Source organism: Anarrhichthys ocellatus, unplaced genomic scaffold (assembly GCF_004355925.1).
Source record: "Anarrhichthys ocellatus isolate YVR2014 unplaced genomic scaffold, GSC_Weel_1.0 scaffold71, whole genome shotgun sequence".
NCBI classification, from domain to species: domain Eukaryota; kingdom Metazoa; phylum Chordata; class Actinopteri; order Perciformes; family Anarhichadidae; genus Anarrhichthys; species Anarrhichthys ocellatus.
The window spans coordinates 10,423-18,306 of record NW_022280101.1 but is presented as its reverse complement, the minus strand read 5'-3'; the positions used below and the strand labels follow the sequence as shown (position 1 = coordinate 18,306).

At 39.2% G+C, this 7,884-nt stretch overlaps 1 protein-coding gene across 1 annotated transcript in view; it reads right to left on the bottom strand.

Moving 5' to 3' along the window:
- raph1a (Ras association (RalGDS/AF-6) and pleckstrin homology domains 1a) overlaps nucleotides 1-338 on the bottom strand; it is a 44,960-nt gene extending 44,622 nt beyond the window's left edge. The window contains exon 1 of the mRNA XM_031873453.1: nucleotides 124-338. The gene's annotated coding sequence lies outside the window, so the exon portion shown is untranslated. The remainder of the gene's footprint in view (nucleotides 1-123) is intronic.
- Nucleotides 339-7,884: the final 7,546 nt, after the last annotated feature.

Sequence of the window (7,884 nt, the reverse complement as noted above, 5' to 3'; positions counted from 1 at the left end):
ATATATATATATATATATATATATATATAAATATATAAATAAATATATAACCGCGAGGTAGAAGAGAAAGCAGGGTGAATGTGTTGGGATAGAGATGCGTTGAGGTTGAATTGGGCTACTTACTGTGCGGATCCAGGGCAGGTTTCTGGGAGAAAACCCGCAGCCACCAGCGGGGAGAGAGACGACTAGTGTCCGGTAGGAAACCCCGCGGTGTGACGGTCAAGCCTTCGTCGGGGATTTCTGCCGGTTTAGTCCCGGTTTTTTCACCGACTCCCCTTTCCCCAGATATCCCAGATTTCCCCCTGCTGCCTCACTGAATCCCAACAGCGCTAACACAAGCGTTAAGTTAGAGGAAAGCAAAACGGACTACTTCCGGGAGGGACTTTCACAATAAACTTGCAACGCTGTTGCATTAAAACCACAAAGTAACAAAATGTTTTTACATTAATTATAAAAGACAAGAAAGGATGAAAAAAAAAACTTTTGTTTTCATTATTCATTATTCAAAGTGTACAAAATACAATATTAAATTATTGTACAAAATAAAATATTAATATTAAATTCTAATACATTATTATACCCAAATCGTCATTAATATCCTAAACTGATTCCTGTATTGTCCTTTGATGAGCATAGCTTAAATGTACTAACTATAAGTACAGCAAGTAGGCCCAGCCAACCGGAAATGTCGGTTTCAAATTCGTCGGTATTTTATTGTGAAGCTGAAATCATCTCTATTCCGGTGTTCTACAGTCTGACTTGATGCATGCTCAGCCGTACACCGGATCCCAAAAAACTCAGCGGGAGCGCGTATCCATCATGCCCTGCGCGCTCCCGGTGCCTTGCTTCCTGTCCTGCCCAACCCAGAAATCAGCCTCAACCAATCGGTCCTGATGAGGTCATTCTATTCCGTTCTACTCTGTTCTATTCATATATTCTTTATTATGTATAAATACAACAGGGATATATGAGAACATACATATATCTTCACATGTCATATTAATACATGCATTTATATTATTATTATTAGTATTATTATATATTTATATATGAATGTGTGTATATATAAATGTGTATATATATATATATAAATATAACAACTTTTTATATTAATACATAAATGGATATATATACATATATCCATTTATGTGTGGATATATATGTATATTATATCATTAATATTAATATTGTTTTGTTGTGATCTCTCTCTCTCTGCCCACCCACACACACGCGCACACACACACACACACACACACACACACACACACACACACACACACACTTAAATCAGCACATTGCTCAGTTTTAAACTGCGTTTTTTAACCAAAGTGTGACCTCTAGTGGCCTCACACCGCCTGTGTAGACAGCAGTGAAGCAGCTGCAAACAAAGGGCCCCACAGCAAATACAAAATTGCTATCTAAGCATGGATTCATTTTCAAATATAAGCATTAAAAGTATAAAATAAAGGGACAGAGAGAAACTGAATTGTGAGGTTGTTAAATGTAGATATGTAAGAAGATTGTCTCCTGCAGAGTGGCTCTCGAGCTCTCAAGCATCGAGGTGAAGTAACAATGGTCAAAACTATTTCGTTTAAGAGGAAGGGGCCTCTAATCACACAGAAACAGCCCAGAGCAGGAACAAGGTGTTAAATTGTAACATACTCATTTGTCATTTTATTAAAATACGTTCTAATAGAATTTTGAACAAACACAACTGTTTCATAACTGTGGCACAGTTATGAAACAGAATCATTTTGTTTTTATCCCTAAAAGTAATGGATAAATGAATATGGATTGACATATAATAAGGTATTTTAATGGATTATCGGTACAGTTATATACAAGTAAAGCTGCCGGCCCCTCTCTTCATTCACTCTCTAGCTCACTCGACCACCGCTGTGCTCTCTCTCTCTCTCTCTCTCTTTCCCATTCGCTCATTGAGCTAGAGAGGAGGCGCAAACTTTTAATCCTTTGTTGACAAACATTAACCGACAATGTGACTGCATATTACACCTGTAACTTTTACGGAGGAGCATCCTGACTGGAAACATTACAAACTGGCATGTGATGTGCACGACCCAGGACAAGAGGGCTCTACAGCGGGTGGTATTGGTGAGGTGAGGTGCCTGCGCAGAGACCAAAGGTTATTAAAAGACATTATTCACCGCAGTCACAACCTGGTCACCCTGCTGCCGTCTGACAAGAGAAACAGAAGCATCAGCAGCCGTACCACCAGACTTCAGAGCAGCTTCTTTCCTCAGGCTGAGACTCCTCAACTCACCCCCACCCAACAGACATAATATAGTTTAGCTTTTTATTTGTGATTGTCTTATGTAGAAAAATGGGACTATAAAGTGCATTTTGTTGTAGAAGCCTGTGTTGTATAATGACATCAGTGAAACCTTGATCCTTTTATATGGAAGTCAGATGCTGCAGCTGCAAACCATAGTAACACCTCACTCGTGTGTGTGTGTGTGTGTGTGTGTGTGTGTGCTGCGCAGAGTGGGTGAAGAAAATAGTCATTTCCGCCAAAACCTCATGGATGTTGACCTTTTCATTGTAACTTTATATGATAACAACTCAAATCAAAACCTCAACCATAGCTTCCCACCTTGAGGTTTCAGTAGAAAGAGACTCCACGTCAGACAAAAATTATTTTTCCATTATCTCGGATCATATGAGTCAACCACAGATTATTTAAAGAGAGAGACAAGCAGACAGATAGGATAGGAATTAAAGAATTTCCGCTCCACTCATTTGTGGAACGTAAAAACCTTAAAAATATAAAAACAAAATCATCTCAGTACCTTGACAACCTTTTCCAGTCCACCAGGATTGCTATTTCAGAATATAAATGCAAAGCATGTCCGTGAGGGGGATTAAAACACAATATATTCAACATTCAGGGGAAAGAATATGAAGAGGAACATATCACACCAAAGACATTCTGAAGTTCATCATGACAGTAAACTGCTGCATTCAGTTATAATTTCTGTGTCAGAAACAGAAGAATCATGTTGCAGACAGAATAAACTTTTATCCAACAGTTTCACACTATTTAAACGGCTTTAAAGAATAAAACTGAAATATGGGACAAGGCTGTTTCCTTACATGACAAAGAGCCAGTAAGGTGATCACCCCTTTTACAGTCGTTACTTTAATGTCATGTTATATTTAGGCCATACAGAGCTGTGTGATTGTGTGTGTGTGTGTGTGTGTGTGGTTTCACAGCCTCACACAGGTAGTGTACCCATCTGATTCACACTCACACACTGAGTCACACATGTCGTCATCAGGTGTTGAACCTGACTGTAATGCTGTACAGTGAAAACATTTGTACGTCTACCTTTGTGCAGAGAGCGTAGCGACAATCCCATTGAACCTTGAAGGAGAAGAAAACTTTCTTTGGTATTGACTACATACAAACACCTGTAATCCATAGCAGCCAATCAGGAGGACAAGATGAGAGCGGTGGGGCTGCAGAATTAAACTTGAGAGCCGGGCTCAGTGAAAATAACGGCTGAAACTGCACAGACAGATATTTATTTTAACCCTCTGAACCCCAGAAACCCTCCAGCAGTGTTTGAAAAGCCTCTTTTTTGGTAACCAGATTTTGTTTTATTCCAAGGAAGAAATGATGTCAAATCAAACACATTTTAGATTTCATTCCAAGGTTCAACAATCATTTATTCTCATCCTGCAGCACAGGGTTGCACAACAGAACACACTTGTAGCGCAGATCAAGAAACACATGACACAACAAAAACTCTAGAGCATTTCCTGTCGTGCAGTTTCTGAATTTGCAAGAGGAGGAATGTAAACTGCAGAATCTAAAACACTGATGAATTTTATGAGCAGATAATATGGCCGACATCTTAACATTAACAATCAGACTTCAGGGAAACGTTGAGTGTCTTCGAGCACCAATCATCACTGATGTAAACACAGAGTCCACCTCCTCTGGCCCAACACTCTGTCCTCGGGTCTCTTTGTATCATTTAACTGCAATATATATATATTATCTTCTTCCAAGGCTTGTCTTATTCATTTCATTTACCCAAGGAGAAGAGTGGATCCCTACCACTGCACTAAATAAAGTCATCCAAGTGGTTGTTTTTTTGCAGAGAAACTTCAAACGTCACTTGACAAGCTATGGACAACACCTGCAGTGACTGACCACTAGATGGCAGCACAAACTGGATTTTAGGCTCTAAATTAAAGGACTAAAATATGGCTGCACTGCACTTTATTCGTTGAACGGTATACAGTCGTTGATCCTCTGAATGAACACTACTTCTTGGTGTGGCCTGTTCTCATGGGCGTATTATGAGACAATGAGCTCTGTTGTGGTCAAATCACAAATCATTCATTGTCTTTGCGAGCAAACGCATTTTCCATACTTAATATTTTTATTTTAGTGTTATGAATAATGTATATATCTATCTATATATCTATCTATCCCACAACAGGGAAATTTAAAAGGAAAGGAATGAAGTGATGATTTGAATGAAAATTAAACTGGATAAAAAAAACAATACATAAAAAAACATGCTGCTCGCGTACGAAGGAGATAAGTTAAAAAAGAGGCACAAAAATCACTAAAAACACAGAAAGAAGAACAGAGCTGCAGTAACGGACGGCACATCTTGTCTGCTTGTTACAAACTAAATAGAAACTAAATATGTCATATACATATGTTTTGAGAATAAATCATAAATGTTTTTCCACCACTATCAATCACTGACCATAGAAATGATCAAAATGTTTGGGATGAATATGTTTTATTTATACCTGGTGTGTTCTTGTAAACCACATTCAGAGTCTTTTTTTACTCTGCATACGACAACAAACGCTGTGACGTTTGATTATTGATTTGTATTTTGAGGTTTTCAGTTACTTTGGTCTGGAAATAGAAATTGAACGTCAGCGTCCATCCGTCTGTTCTCTACATCTGCTTTCTCCTGTTCAGGGGCTCCGTCAGCTGGAGACAATCTCACTTCTCCAGTCCATCAATCATCAGTATCTGGTGTTAAAATCACTTGGGTAACTGAAATAGACCTCTCCTCATATCTTAAGGTTGCAAACTGAAAAAGCTGAGACAGCTTTGAAATCAGATGTTTTGTGATGTGGACCAGTTTTGTATCTAAAGCTAAAATGTTTATTATATTATTTGCTGTCTTATTTTGGTATTCTAATCATCAGGATATTGAACTGAAGATGCAATTCAGCATTATGTAGAGCTACTGCTACATTAAATGGCATACACATAGAACTTGTACATTGTACATGTTACAGCATGTTCATGCATCAGGTGATTTACATGAAAATGGAGATTGTGTGTGATAACATGCATTTTCAGAACAACCGCTCTCCTGCCTCTGCAGGAAGTGAACACGTTTGATGCTCAGCAAAGAGAATAATAGCACAGTGAATGTTGACCTCTCCTGTACCATTCTTCATCTCTTATGTGATTTTGGTACCTTTTTAAATGATTAAATGATTATTTATTTGGTAGGAAAATGAGCAGCTGACGACACTTCAAACATGTAAAGTAACAGCACCATAGGGCACTAATAGTATGATTTTATTTGACTTTGGTGTAATGTATTTTCCTCCACGTTAACTCAGTGGAACATCAGACGAGAACATGTCTGTTTAAACTCAATCAGCTTCACGTGATGTATTTTCTGCACAACTGCAAAGAGCCCGACTGACAGCTTCTGATATTACATTTTTGCACTTCATGCTAAAGTTCTGAAACAGCGACAGCAGCAGAAATAAACCGCTGTTTTCCGGGCGACTGAAGAACTCTGTGCTGACTGTAACTTCAGTGAGAATGGGGTTTAACCCCACAGAGTGTTTCCAGACAACGCACAGATGTGATGTCAGGATGACACAGAATGTCACAGCATCAGCACTTTCACTCTGTCATGACACAGTGACGAGAACGAGCTATGTTCCACTGTTTTCACCTTATCTTTGCATATCTAGTGCATTTGCACGAAAGAAATGCAAACGCAAGAACAAAAATGATTCTAATATTCCAAAGAAGAGTAAACCATGACGAAACAACAGAAACTGTCGCATATGATCAGATTCAAACATTTGATTGCATCACACACACTCCATTTCAACACCAATTATGAATTATTTTGTTAAAGGTTTTATGTTCAATAAATGACAAAGAATTGAAGTTTTCTTGTGTAAATGTCTTTATTGACAAAATCCACATTCTGTAAATGAAGGGGCTGATGTGAATAGACATTTTGTTTTGCAAAAAAAGACTAAGCAGTCTGTTTCCAGTAGTTTCAGGGACATTATGGCATGTCCTCTTCATTTAACTGAGTCTTCTTTTCCATTGTAAACGTGACGAATGCTGCTCTTCGGCTGCTCTTCGGCTGTTCTTCGGCTGCTCTTCGGCTGCTCTTCGGTTGCTCTTCAGCTTCTCTTCAGCTGCTCTTCAGCTTCTCTTCAGCTGCTCTTCAGTTGGTCTTCGGCTACTCTTCGGCTGCTCTTCAGCTGCTCTTCAGCTGCTCTTCAGTTGGTCTTCGGCTACTCTTCGGCTGCTCTTCAGCTACTCTTCGGTTGCACTTCAGCTTCTCTTCAGCTGCTCTTCAGCTGCTCTTCAGCTGCTCTTCAGTTGCTCTTCGGCTACTCTTCGGCTGCTCTTCGGTTGCTCTTCAACTTCTCTTCAGCTTCTCTTCAGCTGCTCTTCGGTTGCTCTTCGGCTACTCTTCGGCTGCTCTTCGGCTGCTCTTCGGCTGCTCTTCGGTTGCACTTCGGTTGCTCTTCAGCTTCTCTTCAGCTTCTCTTCAGCTTCTCTTCAAATGGACGTAGTTGTCGTGACATCACCCTTTGGTTCGTGGACTGGCTGCGTTCATTTCTCCATGGATCGAGTGTTTTGAAACTCACAGTCTTTATACAGCGTATAGACCTGCGTAATAATCAAAAAGACATAGAAGTCTCACTTTTTACAATATGGGAACTGAAAGACACACATCTGAATTGAAAATATTTCAACTCAAAGCCAAATATCTCCAGCGGGAAAGATTCCCGATTCCTTTACATCCCCAAGAAGAGCAATTTTTTGTCTGAAATTAAATATCTATCCCTTTATTTTCTACAAATGAAAGGTGTAATAAAGAGATCATTTAAAAATGACGGAATTATTTTTAAATGTGTGAACAGAATGCAGGAACCTAACTGATGAAAGTCAAAACCACTTTGAATAAAAACCTATCGTAGACATTTTCCAGACTTTGATATAGCACTCTAAACACAATTCATTAGAATTTAAACTAAATATCAATCCTGCAAAACTTTCCACTAGAGTTATCTGCAAAGAGGTTGAAGAGTTTTGTTTTGTTTCAGCTGCATATCAACCTGTTTTAGGAACATTATTGAATCCAGTGGCTGACTGAAAAAGTATTCTCACCCATAGGGCAGCCTATATGGCATCATGTTTAGAAGGCACTGCATTACATTTTCTCCACTGAAAGGGCACCATGGAGGGCCCTTCATCACGTTTTTTCCTCTGGGAGGGCACTCTAGAGGGGACTTCATGTTTTCTCCACTAGAAGGACACCCTAAAGGACACTGCATGTTTTCTCTACTGGGAGGTAATTGAAAAAAGACTGTATGCTGACAATAACACATTGTTAGTGTTCAAAGCATTTTTTGCTGCTTCTCTCATTTTTTTTGAGAAAATTAGGCTGTTTAGCACAATCACTAAACCTGCCGTCTCCCTTTACCGGCAAAACACCATCATCATTTCCTGTGCTGGCTCACAGTTTCCATGACAACTGAGAGAAGGTGCAAAACTATAAAGGCAAGTTTCACCGTTTTTTGCTGTATTCAAATAAAATTTGTTCCGTGTGAGGGTAT